This window comes from Myotis daubentonii, chromosome 3 (assembly GCF_963259705.1).
Source record: "Myotis daubentonii chromosome 3, mMyoDau2.1, whole genome shotgun sequence".
Classification (NCBI taxonomy): Eukaryota; Metazoa; Chordata; class Mammalia; order Chiroptera; family Vespertilionidae; genus Myotis; species Myotis daubentonii.
In genome coordinates, this window is record NC_081842.1 from 128844938 (window position 1) to 128870919 (window position 25982).

Consider the following 25982-nt stretch of genomic DNA (forward strand, 5'->3'; position numbering starts at 1 on the left):
ACCTACAACCTCATACATCTTTCCCCTCTTTCTTATTACTACAGTGGGATGGATTCCCACCCCCCCCCCTTTCCATGGCCAGGTGAGCCTTGTCCCCTTTGCTGTGCTCCAGGCCCCTTCTTCTCCAGGCCTTGCTGTCCTGTCCAGCCATTCTCCCTCCTGTAGCCTTCGCTCCTGCCCTTCAGCAGCTGCTTCCCAGCAGCACGTGCACAGCTTCACGTCAAGACTCTTCTGTAATTTTGAAACTCTTCTTCATCCACATCCACCCACCTATTATTCTCCTCTCTCTCCTCCTCTTCATTGCAAGCTTCTGCCACCCGGCTCCTACCCCATCATTCTACTGAAGCTGCAGTTAAATGGCCTCCATTAAGTCCAAAGGACAGGATTCCATGTTCATGTACTTAACCTTCAAACACACTGAACTCTGCTGCCCACTCTCGCTGTGTCGGTCTTCTCCCCTGGTGTCGGAGACACTGAACTCTCTGGGGTGTCCTCAGCACTGTGCAAGCTCCCCTGCTCATCTCAGCAACTCCCATGTCTTCAATTTCCATCTGTGTCCTGACACCTAAATCTAGGTCTTTAGCCATGATATTTTTTACAAAATGCCAAACTGCCTACCAGCCATCTTTACTGGGCATGTCACAATAACTCACATTCATCATATCTAAAATGAGATGTGTCATTTTCCCTGCAAACCTGGCTCATCCCAGGAGTCCTCTATATCCGTGGTCGACAAACTGTGGCTCGCGAGCCACATGCGGCTCTTTGGCCCCTTGAGTTTGACTCTTCCTAAGCCTTAGGAGTACCCTAATTAAGTTAATAACAATGTACCTACCTATATAGTTTAAGTTTAAAAAATTTGGCTCTCACAAGAAATTTCAGTCGTTGTACTGTTGATATTTGGCTCTGTTGACTAATGAGTTTGCTGACCACTGCTCTATATCAATGAATGCCAACACCCTGCAACCAGTTGCCTAGCCAAACATGTAGCATCATTGTTGACCCTCCCTTCTTGTCCTCTCAACCCCCAAATCCAAACCTTCAACAAGTATTTTCTACTTTACTTCTTAAACATCTCTTAATATACCGTTACCCCTTTTAATCCATTCTCCACAAGGCAGTCAGAATGAGCTTTGTGGAACTTAAATCTAAAATCAAATACTTTGAACAAAGCCTTTATGCTGCTATTTCTCTTTGCTTTTACTAAAAATTCCAAGCATCAGCTGACAAGTTCTACACAGTCTAGGCCAGGAGTGGGCAAACTTTTTGACTCGAGGGCCACAATGGGTTCTTAAACTGGACCGGAGGGCCGGAACAAAAGCATGGATGGAGTGTTTGTGTGAACTAATATAAATTCAAAGTAAATATCATTACATAAAAGGGTACGGTCTTTTTTTTCAATAGTTTTATTCATTTCAAAAGGCCAGATCTGGCCCGTGGGCCGTAGTTTGCCCACGGCTGGTCTAGGCCTTGCTTTACTCTGCAGCCCCATCTCTCTCACTCTCTCTGGCACCCCCACCCCCACCTACACCCTGTTCACCCCATTCTATGCTCCAGCTGCAATGAACTTACCTTGTGCCTCTTCCCTCCCCTCCTCTCACCATGAGACTGTTTCTTATTCACCCTCCAGATCTCAACTTAAGTCGCTAGGATGTCCTGCAAGGAGCTTGCCTGGTGATGTGCTCCTTACACTGTAGGGGATTTTTGGTTTCCTGGGCTGCCCCTTCACTAGACTAGAGTAGAAAATCCAACCAGAGCTCCCCAAGAAGATACTGCAGGCCATTCGGTTACTTAGAGCCCATCCTTCCCATATTCTTTGCAGCGTAGTAGAGAAAAGCCCTAGGGAAAGTGTCACCACAAACATCAAGCCTGGGTGTGCTGGATCCTGCCAACCCTGGCCCATGTGGGGTTGGGAAGAGTGGTCAGCCTCACACCCTCCAGATTAGGTTGCTCAGCTGCCAGGTGCCCCTGGGATTCCTGGCCATGTTGAGAATTGCAGGACAGGCTTGTCACCCTCACAGCCTCCACCCCAGTGTCACTCTTGGCCCCAGACTTGCTGATTATTGTGACACATGCTGGTTAACTTCCTAACTCTTCCAAACTACCAACCCAGAAGCCTTAAAAGTGCAAAGGCTTTACTTGTGCCTAACAAATAGTGTCAATCAGAGAGAGTCTGAGTGTGCCAAGCCCAAGCACGCGCTTGAAGACCATCCACGTGACAGAACCCTTCTTCACCGTCCTGTGACTTAGAAATCAGAACAAAGTTTGCTGGCCATGTGATGAACCTTGGGCTGTGCCAGAAAATATGACTTTTTCAGAAGCACTAAGGTCTGTAGTATCTTTTATCTCTGAATGCCCCTTGCCTGGCACAGAGGTGGCACAATGTAGGTATTTAAGAAATATAGCAGGTGGGGTCCCACCAGGAAAATAAAAACCATTTTAGGTATTTTTGTGAGGAAAGAGGGAATTTCACATGGGTGATAGAAGAGACAAGAAGCCAAACAAGGGAAGCTGAGTCAACCCAGCCATTAGCAGCAGCACTGGGAGTTTGGTGTCATCACAGCATGGGGCTGGGGTTATGTGGCAAGGACTGGGGTCATCTGAGATTCAGTTATTACATGAATCACTGTCTGAGGTCAAAAGGAGGGAAGAATGATCCTAGCTTGCCTCCCCCTCCATTGTCTCGCATTTGCTGTGCTCATCTACAATCACTTGACAATGGAGTTGGGAAACACAGCCTGCACAGCTGGCACCACCACACCTATATTGGAGGGGGGTGTCCCCAAACCACCCCCACATTCAACGATTCACAAGGGGATCCACCAGGCTGTCATCCTTACAGCTATGATTTATTTCAGTGAAAAGTTACAAGTCAACATCAGCAAAGGGAAAAGGCACATGGGACAGAGACAGGAGAAAGCCCGGCACACATTTTCAAGAGTCCTCTCCCATTGGAGTCACACAGGACATGCGCAACTCCCCCAGCAAAGAGGTGTGACATGCGTGAAATGTTGTCTACCAGGGATATCCTTAGAGACACCGAGCCCAGGATTTCATTTGAGGTTGGTCACATAGGCACGTGCCAAACACCACGCTCTCTGAAGGGAAGCAGCTGGCCAGTGTTCACCATAAGCCACACTGTCTGTGCAAACTGTGTAGGCGCAGAACCATGCTATCAGTTAGGGATCGGAGGGATGACTCCTGAAACCCAGTTCCTAGACACCAGCCAGGGGCCAGCCTTGTAAGGAGGCCTTTCTCAGGGGAGCAGGGCCATGTCTGCTGGGCTGACTCCTTTCTGTACACTCTCCTCACCCTGACCCGTGACCATGGAGCAGAGGAAAGGAAGGAGTGGACCTCAGAGCAAGAGCTCCAGGTCTGGCACCTCAAACAATGGATCTTTCCTCACAGTCCCGCCAGACATGCTTTTGGGCCACAGCAATGTCCGAGAGCAAAAGGACACTCCAGAGGAAAGTCCCTGGGGTCATGCAACTCCTTCCCCCACTTACCCTGACTCACAGACTCAGCATGGAACCTCTGAGGGGACTGTGTTCTCTCTGAGTGCATAGCCCTGGCACACCTTCTCACTTTTCTGCAACTGAAGGGACAATAATCCTAATGTCCTGTGGATTGAAACTTGAAGATAGCCGCAATTTACACATCATCGCCTGCTCAGGGTCAAGGCAAGAATGCCTAAGCAGCACTCAGGAGTCCTGGCTCCTGTCAGAATCACCCAGCAACCTTTGGGAGTGATATGTGACAGAAAACACGTAGGAAGAGGGACCTACATTGCTTTACTCTGACTTTAATTTTGAGCTTTTAGTTCTAAGGTAGGGGTCCTCTTCTCTCTAGACAAAGCACTTTCTCCTTCTTGCCAATATTCAGGAAGCAGACGGTATTTGCTCAGGGGATGACTTTTCCAGCAAACTATTTGATTTACATGCAAAACTTCACATCCCAAAGAAAAAGAAAGAAAACAAACAAAACCCAGTTGTGTCTGGTTCCTGCTGTGTTTTTCCACCAGGATTTTGTTGGTTACAGATGTAGATGCAGGAGGTTGAGTGGATATAAATAACAATTGGCCTGGCATGCAGGTGTTAAACCCTCCGATATAAATGACCAAATCCATCTCTTGGGAAGCCCTTCTCCTCCATGCCCTTGAGCCTTAGGACTTTGGGGGAAACTTTCCACTCCAGAAGGAGGTGGGATAGGTTGAGGATGGGAGGGAGCTGGGCAAAATGTTTATAATCACGTTCTGGCTGCAGTAGAGAGCAGTTGGTGAAGGACAGTGGCCCTCTGCCTTCCTTCACATCTTCAGAAAAGCTCAGGGGAGTTCTCACGAAGTCTGACAATGACACACAAAGCCCGGGAAGGAAGTTATAAAGCACCAGCACAGCCGCCACACAATGAAACGGGGGTCCAAGAGAGGACCTTTCCTCCCTCTTCTCCTGTTAGGAGAGATGTAATCCATGCCAGTGACAGCTCCAGATGGCAGGCGCCTCTGCTTGCTTCAGCTCCCTGGGCACGGCCGCCTCTTGCCAGTGCCCTGCCATCACCTGCCATCACCCCTCTCCCTTCTGGAGGAGCAGCATTGCTGGGCTGTCTTGCCTCATGCCGGCCCTCCAGGAGGATGAGTGCAGGAAGGCTGTTTTCTCCTGGAGATGAGTGATATCACTAATGCACTCGCATGCTTACAGTGAATATCTCTATTATTATTGCTTTTTGTAATTGTGGTAAAATGCACATAACATACATTTACCATCTTTTTTAAAATATATTTTATTGATTTTCTTACAGAGAGGAAGGGAGAGGGATAGAGAGCTAGAAACATCGATCAGCTGCCTCCTGCACACCTCCCACTGGGGATGCTCCCGCAACCAAGGCACATGCCCTTGACCGGAACCGAACCCGGGACCCCCCAGTCCGCAGGCCGAAGCTCTATCCACTGAGCCAAACATGTCAGGGCACATTTACCATCTTAACCATGTGTAAGTGTACAATTCAGTAGTGTTAAATACATACACTCTTGTGCAAGCAATCTCCAGCATTTCTTGATCTTGCAAAACTGAAAGTCTATACCCACTAAACATCTGCATATGACCTGTGTATTTGTATGAGTGCATGTGCAAGAGAATTATGAGTGTGCATACCTCCATGGAAGTACATTGTCTATATGAGTGTGTCAGTCTGGCTGTATTTGTGAATGTGTCTGTCTCTGTGAGTATGTGTGTATGAGTATTTGTGAGTGTGTGCCTGTATGGGAGTTTATCTGTGTGAGTTTGTTTATACATGAGTGTGTACCCATCTATGTGAGTCCTTGTGTGAGTGTGTGTGTGTAAGGTATTTGTAACTGTGTGTGCCTGCATGGGGTGCATAGTGCATGTGATTGTGCATGTCTGATTGTATTTATGAGTGTGCATTTATATGTGAGTGTATGCTCTTCTGTGTGAATGTGTGTGTGAGGTGAGTGTGTTTTCAGGGACATAGGGAGGATTGGAGAACTCCCAAGTGGACATTTCGGCGTCTCAGCCATGAGGTTCAGCTCCAGAAAACACTCTCCATGGGCTTCAAGCACCTCCTGAGTTCTGGCTGGACTGGTTTATAAAGACTTTATAAAATAACAAAAGTTCACTAGAAATGGTTCTCTTAGATGAAGACTTTCAAGTTTAAAGTAAATTTTTTATAAAATATGAGTTGATTAAAGATATCCAAAGGGGGAGAGATGTCCTTTCGATGCTCTAAGCAGCCCCATGAGATCTTACAGCCCAGAAACGTGGCAAGGCCTGCTGGGTTTATTTGATTCCATTTCTTACTCTGCTGTGGCCCAGACAGTCACATATCCCACTTACTTCACTTTTCAGGAGAAAAAGCAATCAGTGATAACAAAGAATTATGGGGGAAAAAGCAATTAAAATGGTAACATAGCAATGCCTATGAACAAAATGATCAAAGTAGTGAAACCTAATAATAATACCATAAATTTATTAATTGAAAAAAATAGAAGTAATGCGAAATAAATCCTTCTTGGGCCTTTACATGTGATTGTCAGACTTTGTGAAAACTCCCCCAAGGCTGTTCGAAAGATGCACTACAAGCAATGCTTGCTTCATTCAGTCTGCCAGAATGCCAACTATCTGTGTGTGTGCAGGTGTGCACTTGTGTGTGCATGTGCGGGTGCAACTTCAGCAGGAGTTTGCAGTGTCCCCGAGGGTAATGTGGCAGCTTCCTCACCTGCTGCCTAGGTGACCTTGGGCAAACTACTTATTGTCTCTGCACCTCAGCTCCCTGACCTGCAGAGTAGTGATCATGATAGTGTCTCCCTCACAGGTTATGAAGATCAAAGAAGAGAATATTAAGCAACGCTGTGTGTGAAGCTAATACTAAGCATTACCAATAGGGGGAGGTTGAACTGAGCAACCTCAACTCATCCATGAGGACTATATTAACTTTTTCTAATAATTGATACCATTCATACTTTCTCACTATCTGAGAAGCGAATATGTAACTTGCTAATAATTTCATATATTTGGGGGGCTCATAATCAGCATTTATTGTCCTAGTTTTCAGTCCGGAAGCTCTTTGGGGCTTTCGTCTGCCACTCACCCTTGTGGGTGGGGAATTAGATCTATAACTGGCTGGTTGCACCTGTATACGTGAGGATGCCTACGGATCTCTTTCAAACTGAAGCCAATGAAAAACCTTCTAACACAAAGAAGCTGTCAGGGCAGGGGAGTGGGTCCGGAAGATTTTAAATGACGTATGTCGAGTGAACAGATCAGGTTTTGTCTGGTTCCAGGCTCTCTTTGGAAGCCCACATCCGGGTGGGTCAAAGGGCAGGCCTCCTTAGGCATCTCACTGACTCTCCCAGCGAGGCCCGGGATGCCGGGCAGGTCTCCCCAGTTTATGGCAGTCACCGGCTGCTCCCTCTGAGGAATGCCCAGCACCTTCCTGCTGGAGAGGAAAAGCCCTGGAACCAGGCCTGCAGGGCTGTTCTGAGGGGAGCAAGAGCAGAGATAGAACATGAAACTTGGAAACTGGGAGAGGAGCTTCGAGTGCAGCCAGGCTGGGAATGGAAGGCCTTCCTAGCAGCAGAGCTTCTGGATAACGACCTTTGAACTTCCAAAGCAAGCCAAGGCCATTGCATAATCATATGGATGGGCACTAAAATGCAGTCAAAGAAAGGGCAAGTTCTCTTTTCTTTGATGCTCACTCAGCAATTTCTGCAGAAGGTTTGCCAAGAAACATGCCAGAGCGCTTCCTGAGCATGTGTCCTTGTTAGTGCATTTTTCCTGTCGCAATGGGCACTGTAAGCTGCTAAAGTCGCACTGGAAATATTAGCTGTATGGTGTGGACGTATGTCGTGATCCACTGAGAATAGTTCCCACAACTCGTTTTAACTTAAATAAACAGTACACACACACACACACACACACACACACACACGTTCATGTTTAATAAATTCAGATATTGTGACTTAGAATATTAAGGGTCTTGAATGGTCCATCTTATTTCTTATATTCAATGTGTGATAATAGTCTAACATTAATTCCAGAAAGAAGTTCTCTAACAGCCATAACTTATTATAGGACATTATCCTTGATTATTCAAAAAGTTTTTTATTAATTTTTTTCTATTACAGTTTACACTTAATATTATTTTGTATTAGTTTCAGGTGTATGGCATAGTGGTTAAACAATCATATACTTTACAAAGTATTCCCCCTGGAGCCCATTAAAAAGATTTTCAGAGGGGGAAATAGAACCAATAATGTTGTATAAGTAACATTGCACTTTATGGATATTGACTTGGTCTAAAATGTGTCCATGCAGCCATGCATTTCTCTATTATATTTTCATTTTGTATGCAGCCTTCTAGGGAACTTTGCATTATGCAATAGATATAGATATAGATATAGATATAGATATAGATACGTATGGTTTTATGCAGTACTTTCTTCCACTTGTTCTAAAACACTCTCTCTCTCTAATCTGAAGTATTCTTTAATGATTGTGTTTATTTATTTATTTATTCTTGAAGCAGCTATTTTGCAAGTATAGCCTCAATTACCCATGCCTCCAAGCATTCCTGCCCTTGTACAGTCCCCTCCCACAGTGAACTGGGCTTTCACCAGCGGAGTGCAGTGGAAGTGACACTGTCCCAGTGCTCAGCCTAACCCTTAGGAGGGCCTAACAATTTCCACTTCGTGCTTTTGGGATGTATACCAGCGTGAAAAAGTCTAGCTATCCTCATGGAGGTCAGCTACCATGTGGATGGATCACATGGAGAGGCCCTGACTACATGGAGAGAAAGAGGAGCCCAGCTGTTCCAGCATCCTGAGCCCAGACTTCACCGGTTCATACCAGCTCACTGCCCATGTGAGTGCGCCAACTGGAAGCGGATGCCCCGCCCCTGTCAAGATGCTCCAGCTGATGCCACATGGAGCAGAGACAAACTGCCCACTTGAGTCCTGCTATATTCATAAAATTTTGAACAATTAAATAAAATGGCTTTTATTTTAATCCACTAAGCTTTGGGATAGTTTGTTATACAGCAAAGGTAACTGAGACACATTAATCCAACAAATATTTATCAAATACCTACTACTGGTGAACTGAGCAATAAATAAGAAATTATATTTATCTTTAAAGCATACAGTCCAGAAGGGAAAACTGTATTAAAAGTTAGCCTTTGTGGGTGACTTTTTGAATGATTTCATAAACTTCCAAAATATTTTCTTTATTGCTACCAGATAGATATGTTTTATAAGGACATAATCTGGCATATATGTTCAAAATATATGTTTAATAATAAATAAATTAAAGTCAATAGACTATCTCTGATCAATGAAAGTAATGTCGGTTGCTGACAAAAAATAGGAAGTAAAGACTTTCAGTGAATTATGTATGGAGAGCTGGATTTCATTTTATTTTTTCTTGCCTTTAACCGTTAGCCACTCACTGTAAACTTCAGTTTCCAAATCTGAGAGCCACATAAAAGGTGCACTGCTCCTATGTCACTGCTCAGAGAATCTGAGCCAGGGACTCTGCTAGGTGCTGCAGGAGATTGATGATAATTAATTGATTGATATAGGGGAATTTCCCATTGAACTTGAAGCTCAGAAGGAGCCAATAGCAAACTCTATAAGGCAGGGCTGTGCTCAGTACTGTCCACCCCTCAGGACCACACTCAGAGGCCAAAGGCAGGGAGTGACCTGTTGGTCCACCAAGCCCTCTCGCTGCCAGGATGCTCACCATTGGTTCACTGCACTCCCGGTCAGCTGTGTGGGCCAGGTGCTGCAAGACATTCAACAGGGAACAAGAGAGAGGTTATCCTTAAGCTCATATCAGTGAAGAAAAAGAGCAACATATATTATTGTCCTGAACACATTGATCCTGATACTCCCACCCCTTAAAGAAATTGCTGATGACTTGGCTTTAAGGAATTTTGCTCATCATATTGTGGACCCCTTGGTTAGCCACAGCAGGTTAAGACCACCCAGTTATTCTGAATATACCAGCCAATGACCACCGTCACTCCACCCCTCACTTCCCACCACTTCTTCTTTCATCCAAAAATGCCTTTCAACACGGGCAAGAAATACGACAGAAGGACTCTCCAGTCTAACAGATGATAACAGAAAAGACTCTTCGGTGCTGGGCCTTGGCGGTCGAAGTGCAGCACATGCATTCGCCAGCTGCAGTTCAGATGATTTCTGTTTCACCTGGTATTAATTTTTTATGAAATCTCTCTAGGGCCCAGGGGACTGGTAATTGGCTTTTAGTTCTTTATTCTGCACTGTCATGTCTAATTGCTCAGATGGTTCCATGATACTCACATTGTAAGGTGGCTTTAATGTACTTGCCAGCCTTCCCATCTGCAGGCAGGCTCTTGTCTTCACGTGGCATTTTAATCATATTTTTCCTTTAGGATGGAGATGGAGGAATTACTGACCTATTTATATATTTGCTTTTTATTATTAGTTTTTCATATTGGTGGCACAGAATACAGAGCATTTCCAATAACACACCTCCGACTCTATTTTCTCATTCGCAGCAGGGTCCAGGCCTGTGTAAGCTGCAGCCCGCTCTTCCTATGAGACATGCTTCCCTGCTTAGGTGTGACACGGGGCCTGCGGGTCCAAGGAGCATCTTCCCTCCTCTTCGTGTGGACAGCGGGTGGCTCTCATAGCCTGTCCCTGGGCTCCCTTTGTAGCCCCCATTACCAAAGAACCCCACAGGCCACTTAGAAAAGTGTGATATAGAAATGACAGGGCCTGGAGGGGCTGGTCGCCAGGACTCCACACACAAGGCCAGAGCTACAATCCTTCTAGTTTCAGATGTTCTTTTTCTTGCCAACTTCATACGCTTTCTAAAAAAAAATAAGAAAGAAAGAAAAACTCTGGTCTTCTGGCCTTACTTCCTTAAAGTGAAGCTGACAGAAATGCATAGGATCTGCCTACTGCAGCTCATTTCCTCTCAGCAGTGATTGCAGCTACACACCCTGTAGACGGCAGGCCCCTCCCCCACCCCCCCCATCCCCGCCCAACACAAGCTCACATTCTTGATTGCTCCAGTTGGTTTAATCTGTTTACAGAGTCTAGATTTTGCAGTAGTCACTATGTTTGGGGGAAAATACTTCATTTTCGGCAGTTTTGGCTTCATGGCACTACTCCCTCTGGTGCAGTGACAGCTAGAAGGAATGGAGACTTCATTCACTTGAGTGTCGGGCTTTTGATCCAGCCCTGGTTAGGAATCGACACTCTCCATGGCCATTAGCCTCCTTTCTTCTGTAAGACTTTCCATCTTGTAGTCAGCGTTGGCACTATTGTGAAGTCTGAATTGGCTAGTATTTAACTCACTTGTCACAGACCATAAAAGCCTCTGCTCCTTGAAGTCTCTCAAGTGTGTGAAGACAGAATGTGCGGGGAGGAGCTGCCTTTTAATGTTTTCCCCTGTGTTCTCAGGGCACAGACGTATTGTTCAGTCACATTTGTTCAGTCCTTGAAGGCAGAAGGCAGTGCTTCTACTTGAAGCTTTGCTTCATTCAAAGGGGAGCAATCAATTTAATTCTGCGAGAGCTCATTGAACACCTCCTCCGGCCTGAGAGCAGTGCCGGAGGCCGCTGGTAGGGTCTCGCCGCTGTGCCGTGCATGGAATCACGCGGAGAGCTTTGGTTCACAAAGGTCTGGGCCAGGGTCCAATCAAAAGTTCCAAGGGGTGGCTGTCTGTGGACCCCCTTTGAGTAGCACTGCTGTGAGAGACCCCTTAAGGCATTTTCAGGGGTTTCTGGAAAGACAAACACATTTAAATTAGAGATTAAGACAACCAGTAACACAGGACCAAATAACCCGAGTCCCCAGGTGCACACTGGAGATAACGAATGCCAAGGGCCTGCAGGAGGTGATGAGAATAATGTGGGCCAAAGGTATCTATCAGACTACAGTTGGCCCTTGAACAACACAGGTTTGAACTCAATGAATCCATTTACTTGCAGATTTAAAAAAATAAATACATACAGTACCATAAATACATGTTCTCTTCCTTATAGTTTTCTTAATATTTCTTTTTCCCTATCTTACGTAGAATACAACACATGATACATGTAACATGTAATTGGTGAGGCTTCTGGTCAACAGTAACCTATTAGTAGTTAAGTTTTGGGGGAGTCAAAAGTTACATGCAAATGTTCCACTGCACCGGGGTCAGCGCCCCGAACCCCTGTGCTGTTCAAGGGTCACCGTAGTTACCACTAGCCTGGGCTGGGGCTTTGGAGGAGGCAGGGTTTTGAGGAAAGCGCATGCCATGGGCGGGTGAGAAGAGAGGGAAAGGCTTTCTGGAAGAGGACAATAAAGGGGATTGCATGACAGTAAAGGTGGTGATTGAATGTGGAGTTTGCACTGAGAGCTGATGAGATTGGTGTTCATAGTTTCTGTGGAAATAAATGGTGACGTAATCAAATGAGATCAGGCAAAATGCATTTATTTTGACCTGCTCAGGCAAGGGAGTCAGCTGCCAGCACTTGTGTTCTGGCAGACTCACTGGGAGACAGGAACGGGAAAGTTTTATACTAACAAAAAGGAAAGGCTTCAGGCATGCCCTGATTGGAGGCTGTTGGCATGAGGGGGCTGCAGGCGGGCTAACTAGCTGTGGGCACCCCATGTGATTGGTTAGGGGTACATATTCTGCTTTCTCTGGTCAGTCCTAAATTAGAACTGGTAACAAAAATTAGAGATGCTTCCACTCATTCTGTCCTGACTTGTGGAGCCAATGGTTATAGCAGCCATTGCTTGGCTTTCTGGATTGTTACTTGGGATAGCAGTGTGGCCTCCTGGAAGTTCTGGCTTAGAGCAGGTAGGCTTCCTGGACTGGTTATTGTGAATAAGGGTGTTTTCTATGCAGGCTGCTGCAGAGCCATTTTTACATATGGTCTGACCATTGTCCATTTTGCACATTCAGTCTTTCATTTTTGTTTTAGAAAGACCTGGGTACTGTAGGGTTTTATGGGCTTGTCCTGATGTCATCTCTCCTTTTATTTTGTTATTTTACTATATACTTTTTATTCTTGACAGTCCATTTTTTTTCTGGGGCTTGTAGCCCCAGTCCACTTACCAGGTGACTTTGTGAGTGTCCCTTTCTTTTTTTCTGAGCACTCCTAATCCCCACCTAGGTTCTGTTTATTCTATAATCCCCCAGATCGATAACGAGTAAACTCCTGGAAAAGGTATTGGCCCAGTGGCCCCTGAATAAAGCCCAGTTCTTGGGCTGCATTGCTACTCACAATGCACAAGCCAAGTCCTGGATCCCTGCAGAGATGCCAGGGCTGCTTGGGAGCCGTCAAGGACTAAGGGTCACTTTTCTCCCAACCTCCTGTGAAAGAACAACTTAACGGAGTGCTCTCTGCAGAAGCTCCCAAGTCCCCCGATAGAGGGGAGTCCTGCGGATTCTTGCTGGATGGATACAGCTGCGGGACCCAGTACCTCTGCTGATGGAGGGAAATGGAAACTCTGCAGGAGGGGTCCTACAAAGCTAGCATCCTACAGGCCTGCAGGCCCCAAGCAACTGAGCGAGGTCATCTTTTTTCCTGGCAAGCACTTACAAAGGCTCCACAGCACTGCTCCCTAGCCACTATGCTGAGGCTTTGCAGGAACACCTTCTGCACTCACCATCTGTCTGCAGCTGCTCGGCCACAGAGTTGGGCTGCCAGTCTTCCAGCAGAGATGTCCTTCCTTCAGGTTTCTAGACCAGCTCCTGCTTGCCTCATTTTTGTTTGCTCCCGGAAACTCCTCCTGATGTGGCTCCCAGGATGTCTAGTGAATTTAATTCCCTAAATGAAGTGCATGTGTTAGGGCTTCCTTTCTCCTTTTTACTGAATTGCTTATTTATTGCACTTCAATTTATTTCTCATGGAAAAATTCAACAGGTAAGTTGATCACATATTAGATTGACCCAGTAAACTAAAATGGCCATAGGCACTCAATGTAAAATATTTTAACATTTAAACAGTTCATAGGAAATAAATAATACATCTGGTGTCTAGGGCTTTTTCGGCTTTGATTTCAGAGATGTTGAATACGTTTGGATATACGTATATTTTCTGGGGGGGGAACAATATGTATGTGTTTATTGCACGAGAGATAAGAAATTAAGTTATAGAAATAATTATTCTGTTATGTATATGGATGTATAGATTCCTAGCTACACCTCAATATTTATTTTTCCATTTTTTTCTACAGTAATTGAACCTTCCATTTTCAGCTGAACACTTCTCTGGAAGAGGAATCTTATTTCCCAATTTCTCTAGTCACTAATTGTGGCCAGGTGACAGAACTCTGGACAATGAGGAACAAAGGAAGACGTGTGTGAAATTTCTGGTATGAGTTCTTAAAAGTGGGGGTGTGCTCTTTCTTGCTGCACTTTCCTTACAGCTGGCTGGAATGTGAACCTGAGGGCTGGAGCTAAACACCTTTATGAGCCTTAAGGATGGCAAATAATGACTAAATTAGAAAGAGCATGGGGCCCTGATGGCTGTGGAGCTCCTATGCCAGCCCTTAAGTGAAAGCAAAATAAACAGGTGTCTAATGTAAAGCACGATTTTTTTATCACTTGCAACCAAATCTATTCCTAACACACATAACAAAATAATCAAAGAGCAGGGAATAATATTGGTCTTAAAGGTTAGGAAGAGTATTGTTACCATACAGGACTGCTCTTGCCTTTGTCACCTTGAATCACCCTGGAGTCACAAATAGTAACTATTCATGCTCACAGACTCTAGTGAATTAGAGCTGCTCATACACACAGGATGATAAGAGGTTGTTATATCCAGCCACTGATGTTTGTTTGCCTTTGTGTTATCACCAAGAATAAAGTAATGCCATGTCAACTATATAGGCAATGTCGATATCATAGCACCAGGAAAGCCTCAGGTTAGAAAAGATGGAAGGGTAAGTTTTCTTGAAAGAAGCCTGGTAAAAAGCCAGGCTTCACAATATCAATCTCTAATCCTTCAGGGACAAGCAGGTAATGTAAATGGAGTACAGTTTAAGACTACCGGAGTGTCAGGAACTCATGCTCAAAGCCCGAGAGTCCATTCCCTGCCTGGATGCACGCAGGTTTTTCTAAAACATGCCTGTGTCCCTAGCCAGTTTGGCTCAGTGGATAGAGTGTCAGCTTGGGGACTAAAGGGTCCAGGGTTCAATTCCAGTCAAGGGCATATGCCTGGGTTGTGGGCTTGATCCCCAGTATGGGGCATGCAGGAGGCAGCCAATCAATGATTCTGTCTCATCATTGATGTTTCTCTCTCTCCTTCTCCTTTCCTCTCCAAAATCAATAGAAATATATTTAAAAAATAAATAAAACATGCATTGTGGTCAAATAAAGCACATCTTTGAACTGGCCCTATGCCTGGGCCACCAGTGTATGCCTCTGGTATATAATGAACACTGCACTAAGTTATAGTATATTCCATTCTTGGGGCAAGACATGATCCCAGGATTCAAGGAATTCATAATGAAGGGAAAAAAGTCAAATTGGTCAACACAATTTCTTTTTGTATGATGCTTTATAGAGCCTGAAATACCTCAGCAGGATTATCTTTGAGCTTGACATGAGATGTGGAGGCTAAGGGAGTGACCCAGATGAGATACTCAAACTCAAGTACTAGCCAGAGAAAGGAAGAAAGTATACACATAGGGTTAGAACCAGGAGGTACCTAATTTTCAGAACTAGGGTTTCCGATCCAAACAGTAAGCCATCAGTCTTCTTTTTTCTTTCTTTCCATCTTTCCTGAGACATAGTTGACGTAAAACATTGTATAAATTTAAGGTGTACAATGTGATACACCATCAGTCTTTGAAGCATATGACAAGAAATAACCAGAACAAGAAGCATAATTTTAAAATTCTAATAAAATAGTATAAAACAGTATAAAATGGATGTTTTGTGTGTTATATACCAAAATTAGTGTTAAGTTCAGGAGGGATAATATGCAGACAATACAGACTGATATGTTGGTAGTCATTCTTCCCTTCTACCCATTCAAAGATACAAGACTGAAAAATAATTCATAAAATCAAGACTTACAACAAAGCCCAGAGTTAATGACCTACTTGGTTCAAATGCCCTTTAATAAAATAGGTGATATAATCTTGGAAATTATTAGAAATACATCTAGTCCTTTTAATCTCTAATTACTGACACATATACAACATTATTTCATAGACTGTCATTAAGACAGGGTATACTGCTCTAACTCCCCATATGACAAAACTGATGACAATTCAGAAAAATAAAACACATGTTCCTATAAGTCATGACATTATACCTAAATTAACATTACCTAGCTAGAAATAATTTAGCTGGTCTCATTGGAGCTAGTAAAGAGACTAGAACATTAGAAGAGACTCTGAGAAACCATACACTCAAAAGAGAAGCTGGGAATGGATCACAGACCTTAGGCTTCATCCTCACACTCCTCACTTGTGAGCTATCTTCACTCAAGTGAAGGGAGAGAACATGCCTGAGAAGTTGGCAAAGAAGCTCGACATAGGAATACACATATTGACACTCAAACATAGGAAAGCATGGCGTAATAGCACCAGTGCAATTTCTCACATCTTCATGTGGGACAGCTGGAGAAACAAGTTGACATCCAAAAGGTCACTGATTTTAGCATTCCTAGGACAGAAGTGCTTCCAACTGGGAGTAAATCCATGGGTCACTGTAGTGTGGAGGGCTAATGTACTTTATTGCCTTCATCAAATCTTTAGAAATGGTACAATACTCATTGGAAAAAACCAAAAGGATAAGAAATTTAGGTTATATGGTTTAAATATGCACAACCTATATACTTTGTTAAAACATCAGAATGGTTTTTCTATGAAAACAAGACCTCTTAGTGGGATTTGAGAAACAATCAACGAGACTGCATATCCAAAAGGTATTACCAGTTTCACATGTGTCTTTCTATGGTAACACTAAAATCCCCCTTAAACCTATTATGGGATAGAAGAGATGGAGTGATCACAGGCCAGATGAAAGTGCCCGGTTTGACAGCTCAGTGACTGATTTTTTATATTAAGGATTTGATGTTAAAGATTTACATTAATGGTTCCATTGCTGGCCTAAAACAGAATACCAGTGAGGCTTCCTACTCTAATCTCTTCCTCCCCCAAACTGTTTCAGATACATGAACCAATAAGTGTTCACTACAGTGTATGTGGTTATTTTTTAGAATAATTAAGTCTAAGGCCTTCAATATGTAAGAGTTATTCTGGGATCCACTCTAAATACAATGAAATAATGCATTAAGAAATAATGCAATAGCTCCAAATAAGACACTTCTTCCTAATAATCTTAAAAGTCTGCACAAATAAATAATGAAACCTCGAGAATCCATCCATAATAAAGCTTGGTTCGATAAGATACAGGTTATGATACATAACAGCAGTCATCACAAATTAATGCAGCTTTGCTCCCCAAGTACTATAGTTCTTTTCTGAGCACTGGATGCCCTTTTAAATTTTTATTGATAAGGGACAAAATAACTACACAAGACCAGAATGTTGAAAGGTAATCTATATCCTCAAAAGAAACTAAAGGGTATTGTAAACAAGTTATATCACAGAAACTGCACTTACCTTTCTCCTCAGTATGAGCTATGGTTCTCAACAGCTGCTAGAATCCCTAAGCAATGGAAAAAAAAATTCAGAATTATGTGCTTTGTTTTTATTAGGTAAGATGAAAAAAAATTAGGCTGGTGTTGAAAGTACAATTGATTTGAAATAACAATGCTGAAGTTAGAGTCACAACTCTACCAACTTTGGCTTAGCCACCTTGGACAATTTAATTTATTTCTTGTCTTGAGTTCCTTTTCTATGGACTGAAGAATTTCAATAGATTATTTTTAACTGCTTTTTAGGATCTGACCTTTAGTATGTTTATGTGCAGCTATTCATTCCTTTAGGAATTCCTAAAAAGTTTTGTTGTCATTTTTTTCATAACACCTATTGAGACCACTACTGCTTTCTCCTTCATCCTTCCTATAAAATCCCAAGGCTTAAGAGGAACCAGTTTTGTTTGCGATTAGTTTGGAAATGGGACTGTGACTCAGGTTGGGGAACAGTGAATTGAAAGGATTCTTGGAATGTTCATGGAATGTTTTTGAGTAAACTATTCTCTTTCTCTAGACCTGGTTGGGGCAGGATGTAGAATCTGAAATGTTATCACTATCTCTCTACCACTCTAGATGTGAAACCAGCATTTTGAGAAAAGCTAAGTCAAAGAAATGTTGGGGGAAATGGATCCAGAACCATAGGATTAAGTCAACACTGAAACTGACCCTACTCTGGACTTGCAGTTACATGAGTCAACACATTTCCTATTGCTTCAGGCAGCTGGAGTTGGTTCTTCTGGTTCTTGCATACAAAGACTTTTGAAATTTTCATTTCCTTGTACTTGAAGTACTCATCCATGCTAATTTTTTCTCTGCACTCACTCAGCAGGCTGTGAAGGAAGCAATAAAGGTGATGCATTTGCAAGTATCCACTTGGTCTAGAATCTCGAAGTAGAAAGAACATGAGCTATATGGTTGTTAAGGGGAGAAACTCCATTTCATTCATCTTTGCACCCCTAATACTTACAAGGGCCCAGTAGAAAGTAGGCACTTAATAAATGTGTAATTAATTAATAAGATAAAATAATATTGACAGCTAACATTTATCGAGGACTTATAACTTGCCAAAACACACTATAGCAAGTGTTCCTTCTGAATGTTGACAGCCCAATCAGATCCCACTGATCAAATGAGTGAGAAATTAAGTAACTTGCTCAGGAGCACGCTCAAGATTCAAATCTAGACTTGCCTGATTTCAGAGCCCAAGTCCTCTATTTGTAATTTCAACTACTTTAGATGTTTTCTAGCTCAGTGTTACCCAAATTGTGGTCCAGGGACCAGTTACAAATTGTTTGTACTGTGTAGTTCAGCTGTTTTTTCATAACAAGACTTGCGATGAAGGAAGCATGCATTCTATTTGAATAAAGGCCAGTTTTTCTCAAGCAATGAATTTCCAGTCTTTCTCCAACAATGCAGTGTTTGGAATGGCGTGCTATTTCAGTCTATTACCTGAAAGAAATCTCTTACTGTACAATAATCACATATATAGAGAGTCATTATAATGGTGCAAAACACTTATTCTTGCTATTCCTTTCAAGTTACTAATCAGCCCATAAAGAATTCTCTTTGGGTTTCCTTCCCTCTCTCTGATATCACTTCCCCTTCGCTCTTGTCCCATCTTCCCGCACACCCTTCAGCATTTCCCATCCTATGTTCACTCCCAGGGTCTGAGCTCCATTCTAGGTGAGCTTCACTAGGTCCCCACGGTTCTGAGAATTGCTCCTGGCTCCAACCAAGATACATGAAGTCTGATCCTTACTGTGCTTGAGGAAGGGGGCCTGAGGGCTTTGAGATTCCTCCAAGTGAAGCATCTACAGACAAAACATACCAAAACCACCCATTTTTGCTAATATCAACCACTTTTTATGGGACAGCTTTGAGTATTACTTTATTAATAAAGCACTGTCTTCCTCAAAGGAAAAAGAAGTAAAGAAAGAGACAAGGGAGTGAAAAATCCTACTCTACCACACATACACCCTCTGCCTGTGCTCATTTTTCCTCGTGTGTTGAGGAATATGGAAAATGATATCCTCCGTGAATAGCATTTGGGACCCACTGCTTCTGGACAAGCACCCATCCATCAGACACTAATGCAAAATTGATCCTTTACTCAGAGGAGGACATAAAAGGCCTTTAAAAAAACAAACAAGAAAAGGTATTTCCTTCCTCACACTTTAAGGTTTCTTACTCTGAGGTCAATTGTTATCTGGTGGATTCATAAATGGAATGAAAAATCTTGCATATTTGTGTATTTTTCTGGAAAGTCTGTGACTATAAATAGATTGATGGCACATTCCTGATCTGTTTGCCCAATGTCGAGAGAGAGCATTTAATTATGTGTTGAGCATATTGTTCTCCTTCACTTATTCGTATATGCAGGCATATTTATTTAACCACATTTTTATTAAAATAAGAAAAATTAATAAAAATACTGATGTAGCATAACCATGAACTTCTATTCCATGGTTTCAGGCTGTTTCCCGTGTCTTTCCCAGCCATTCACATCAAAGGGAGGGCTGAGAATGAGCTATGGGAACTTACAGCAATCCTTCACCCCTGACGGGAGAAAAAATTAAATGTATGTCCTATTTCAGTGGGTCAATAAAGAGAGATACATACTTGGATTTCATTTGAAGATGGCTAAATGAAAAGGACATATAACTTACAATATAATAAAGCTTTGGGACAATAGTGTCAATTTTGAATTTAGCTCTATCTTGAAGCAATTTGGAGTTCTACAGGAGATAAGTGTTTTCACAAACTGAAAGAAATTTCTTAATTTTTCAGTAATGATAGACGTAATGTCACATCTGTTCTTAGTCATCAACCCTTATTTTGCTTCTCCTTTGGACATTACATCATTTGTAAAATTATTGTAGTGCAGAACCTCATCTGTATTTTGCAAACAAACAAGAAAATTAGCTTGTTCTATATTCAACCATACTTTTCAAAGGAGAAAGAGGACAGTATAGAACAAATCTTAATTAAATTAAAAACTACATGTTATTTTTGTAGTTTAGATAATTATCATTTAGGATTTTTTATATTTATTTGTGGAGTCTTATATCTTAATAGAAACTTTTGTAAATAAGCACATTGAGTTAAATATCAACTGACTTATAAATTAAGCACTAAACAGTTAAAACCATCTGTCTTTTTTGCTGTGAGTTTTAGATCCAAGAGCTGTATTGGGTGACTCTGTATGCCTCTCAGTGGTCACCACTGACATTTTCTGACATGATTCCCAGAACTCAGGGACCAAGGAACATCTGGTGCCACATTTATGACTGATCGTTACATAAACCAAAGATGCTGGGAGTGCTCATATGAATGAAGCACATTGCAAACAAATGTAGTTCCAATAATAACCAGTCTTTGATTTGTGCTGTAAGTTTTGGAAAAACTTCCATAAATGTGTAATATGAAATCTCACTTAAATAGTATGTTATTATATACAGAGCCCCATTACACTAATTATTCCATTTATCTCTCACATGAATTCTATAAGATAGAGAAATAGGGACTCATACATTTTTTCTGGTGAGAAAATCTAGGCCAGAAAAATGAAGTTCTATAACTGGAACACAGGTGGGAAGAGGTGACACGAGACGTTCTCTAGTACTCTTTTTACTATACCTTGATGTAACTTCCATTTAATGCCCCCTGTTGATCTTACAACCATATTTTCAAATAATTAGATGAGATATAATGATGGATATCATAATTAAATCAAAATTATAATTAAAATGAGGTCTCAGGTTGGGGAGTAGTTTCTTCAAGAAGCCATTTCTGGATTCCAAAGAAATAGAAGTGGTGTCTGATTTGAGTTTTCTGGATGCAGTATGTTCCTAGGACACCCCCCCCCAAAAAAAAAAAAAAAAACATTTTTAAGAGTGGGGAATGTGGAGAGAAAAAGCACTGAAGGGTAGAGTCCAAGATCAATTGGGGGTAGATACATGTCTAACTGGCTATATGCCCTTGGTCAAATCACTAGGGATGGGTATTAACTTTGTGGACAGTTGAGCCAAATACTGTGGTAAGTGCCCAAATTCCTCATTTGGTGCTCTTAAAAACCTGTTTTCCAAATGAGAATAGATTAACTAACTCCCAAGACTATATAACTGGGAAACAGAATTGAGTGTTTGGCTTCAAAACCATCACTGGCCTCAACATCCTCACTGACTTCAATGAGTTTAAAAGTCCCTTTCATTTCTCAAATTCTGAGGCTACTCTAGATATTATAGAATTTCACTGACAAACCAAACTTTCCTAGTTAATTTCTTTGCTCTGTAATGTGTTTGTGAAGATAATTTGTACTTATGCTAGTACATTGTGATTTATTTATTTATTCAGTTAATTAGTTATTTTTAACCCTTACCCAAGGATATGGTTTTTATTGATGAGAGAGAAATCAAGTAGATTGTTTTTTATAGCTTTTTTCTCAATTAAACTTTCCTATATGTTCCTATATAAAACTTGCTATATGTTTATTCATTATCACTACACTTACTTTTATGTTTTTGAGCATGGTTATCATAACTACTAAAGAATACTTGTCTGGTAATTTCAATATCTAAGTTGTTTCAAAGTTCATCACCAGTAATTTCTTTCCTTTGAGTGTGGACCATGTTTTCCTGTTGTTTGTTTTTATTTGTAGTAACCCTGGATTGCACCATTACATTAAAAATAATATATTATAGAGTCCATGACTTGTGTTATGTTCTTCCAAATAGTCTTGATTTGTTTCTTTGTCTGTCTTAACAGTCAATTAACTTGACTGAACTCAAAGTCCAAATTCTGTCTCCTCTGAGGTGGGCAGTGGCTGAAATCTCTGTTTACTTACTTTAGCTTTAGATTAGCTGCCTGGAATCTACCTCAAGCATGTATGCTTCATGGGCTAGCAAAGATTTGAGTAAATTTTGTTTGCAGAAATTGGAACTTCCCTCTAATGTTCTCTCTCTTTTCCAAGATTCCTCCCATCATGTTCCAGTTGCTGTGGTGGAACCAAAGGCTATGTTCTGATTTCTCAAGCATAAAATGGCTGGTTCCCGTCTGCGTGTGGGTTGCCTTGCAGGTCACTGTCTGTGGCCTGACCTTAGTTGAGAAAAACAGGAAACTGACCCCCTGCTATTTCCTTTTTCCAAGCATGGCCTCTCCTCCGGTTTCTGATTGTAGTCATTCTTCAGGAGCTTCAGGTAGTTAATTTTATATTTTGAAGAAGAATTGATCCACATAAACTCTTTGTTTATTATAAGAAATGAAATTCCTAAACCTTTTACTTTAAATGACTTCTTTGAATTATGTAAAGAACCTGATATTAATCAGTCACTTAGTCACTTCTTTAGAATTCATAAGCTGAAACAATATTACTACATCCTAAAGCAAAATAAATAGAGTGTGAGCAGAAGTTTACAGGGATCCTCAGTTTGTAGAGAACCCCCTACTAAAACAAGTTAAAAACTAATAAAATAATAATATAATAATAATAATAGCCTCTCATAGCTCTATGTTTTCTAAAACTAAGAACATTGATAAATTAATTTGATCACAAAAGCATAAGTCTTTACTATTCTGTCAACTATTGTGCAGATATTTGAATCATTTAAATCAGATTGACATTTGAGGGATTTCTTAGATGACTTAGGTGACTTGCACTTCTTGGATGAATCAAATTTGAGCTCCAAGAAAAGTCTTCAGTTAATAAAACCACATATTTTATTATTATACAGTCCATAGAAAAACAAAATAGCAGTATTTAATGAAATCAGCCTGTTTAACACAGGATGGAAGGCTACCTGGAATGGACCTAACAGAAAAAAGGAAATGTATGTTCTGGGTTCGCTGCAGACCAGCTCAGACATGACTAACTCCTGCTTGTGCTTCAGATGATTTCACTGATAAGTTGCTAAGAGGTTTAAGATAAAGCATTTTTTGCAAGAAAAGGGACCATCTTCAGAAGGGATTCTGAAATTTTATTATTCACAATATTTAGAAGTCTGGCGTGACAAATTTTAAGGGTCATAAATAGATGACCATAACTAGAGGTGTAACCAGGTTATCTCCAGCTGCAGGGTTTCAATAGGCAACAATGTTACATCAGACAATAGCAGCTCACAAATCATAAGAATTTGTTTGGTTTTCCTGGGGGGAGGGGGGGGGGCGCCACTGGCAAAAGTCTTCAAGAATTGTAATTAACCAACACTTAATTTTCCTTGAAATTGAGTAGGTTGCCTTCTTTATATAGAAGTTTCTACTCATCACTGTGAAGAAGAAAGCTGAATCTCTAAGTAAGGAATTTATAACTGTAGAGAGCACCATTCCAGAAACTGATAAAATTTAAACCACTGAATTTATCAGATTACCTACTGTGTTCTTATCTATTTCATGTAAAATCTGGATGTGTAATATTTAGAACTAAAGAAGACTTTACAGATCATGTAGTTAAGCCCCTATTACTCCTCAACCTGAAAACTAAGGTCTAAAGTAGAGATTTGCTTGACGATTTGACTGAGCATAACATAGAGCCTGTTGGCTTGTTGGCTTGCACACTTCTGTACAGGAATAGTCAGTCATCATGCCATAATAATCTATGAAAACACACATATTCTGCATAGCTGAGACTTGGGTCCCCAATCCCTATTGGATTTTCCTATCCTAGGGAACTAAGCAAATAACAACTGAGCCTCAAAACCTTTGTTTATCCATCATCCTAAGGCATAAACTGGAAGTAGGCTGCTCCTTATCCCCTCTCCCCCAAACTATACCTGGCCTTGGTTCTGAAGCTCACCTTTCCTGCTGTGGGAGAAAGAAGGATGCAAAAGACAAAAACCAGCGGCAGAAAACAAGTCCTTCCTCCCAAGACCAGAGAGACCAGCTGGCCTGAGCTCGCCTGCTCTTTTTCCGTCACCTGAGCCCTACTTCAATTTGTTTACCCTCCAGCTAAATTTAAATTAACTGTATTGTTTTATTACATTTATAGAAATTAAGGCCTCAGGAGCTCGGTAATAGAAAAGAAGATTTTTATTTTTATTTTTGCACACTCATGTTTTGAAAACTAGAATGAATCCCCCTACATAAACAATTATTTAGTGATTAAAATTACCTCACAAAGCAAATTTTTCTGCAGGGATACTAAAAAAAGAAACTGCAGGGACACGGAGAATGGCTAATGGATATTTCGCATTTTAATAGATATTGCCAAAATTCCCATGAAAATAGCCATACTGGTTTACATTGCAACTCGCATTGTAAGAGGGTACTAGTTTCCCCAGTTTCAGCAGAACATATTATCAAACTTAAGTTGATATTTAATCATACTTACTTTTATAAAAAATCAAATCCCATTGTTTTAATTTCCCTTAACACTAATGAAGCTGAGCAAACTTTAATGTATTTAATTAAATAATTTGATCTCTGTGAATTATATGTTTCTATTCTTTGTCCATGTATTATTGGTTATTTGTATTTTAATTATTAATTAGTGAAACTCTTTATTTATTGTAGTCATTCATTTCTTTACTGTTGCAGATATTGCAAATATTTTCATGCAATTCTAATTTGTCATTTAACTGTTTAAATGTCTTTTTTAATAGAGAAGATACTGATTTTTATGAGTTCATGTCTGCAAATCATTCGTGTTTTGTTTTAAAGACCTCTATTTCAATTACCAACAAAAAATCCCCTAAAAATGTATAATATTGTTTTTAACATTTAGGACTTTGAATCTGAAGTTTACCTTGGGTATGGTGTGAGATAGAAAATTTTTTCCCCATCAAATGGATAGCCAAATATCTCAATATAATTTGTTGAATTTCTTCTCAGTCTGCTGATTTAAAGTGACACTGTTCTCATACATCAAATTTCCATATAGACACAAGACTGTGGCTCTATCCAATGTTCTTTTCCATTGATCTATTAATATCATCTCATGCCACAACCTCAGTTCAATTATTATAGAATACACACACACACACACACACACACACACACACACAAAGTTCTCATTGTACTTGTGATATTCTTTTAAAATTATCATAGCTATTCTTGTCTATTTACTCTCCCAGAAAATTCTTTAAGTATGCGCACCAATTTCCACACAGTATCCTGGCGTTATGCTAATTGAAGTTGCATTGTTTATATATTGACTCTGGAATAATAGCTGTCTTTAAAATACTGAATCTTCCTTTAAATTAACATGATCCATCCTTCTGTTTTAATTTATTGTAAAGTTTATATCTCAGGTTGCATGATCTTTATTCTTACCATAAATTGTTCTTTCTCTTTATAAGGTCAGTTGGTTATTGGTTATAAAAAATATACTGATTCTTTGGAAATTGTTCTAATAAGTGATCACTCTGCTAGTTCTTTCATTAGTTCAAATTATTTTTCAATTTGGTTCTTATATTTAAAAAATATACTGCCTTACCATCTGCAAAACAAAAACAAAAAACACCCAAAGTTCTCGTCTCTTTTTCAAAGTATTTAAAACCCATATTTTTTCTTGTATTGTATTTCCAGAACCTTCAGAATAATGTTGAATAGTAGCAATAATGATTAGAATCCTTTTCTTCTTAGAACAGAGTTTGAGAAGCAGAAATGTAGCATCAATAGACATGAAAATTTTGAAGGCTATTATTTCATATTTTTAAATAGTCATCTAAAAACATTTGTAGTAAGTCTTACCTTGACTAGCAATGTATGAGAGTATCTAATTAATCCTTAGGCTGCATTTTCCATTCAATAATTATAAAAAATAATTGCTCAGTGGATAGAGCATTGGCCGGCAGACTGAAGAGTCCTGGGTTTGATTCGGG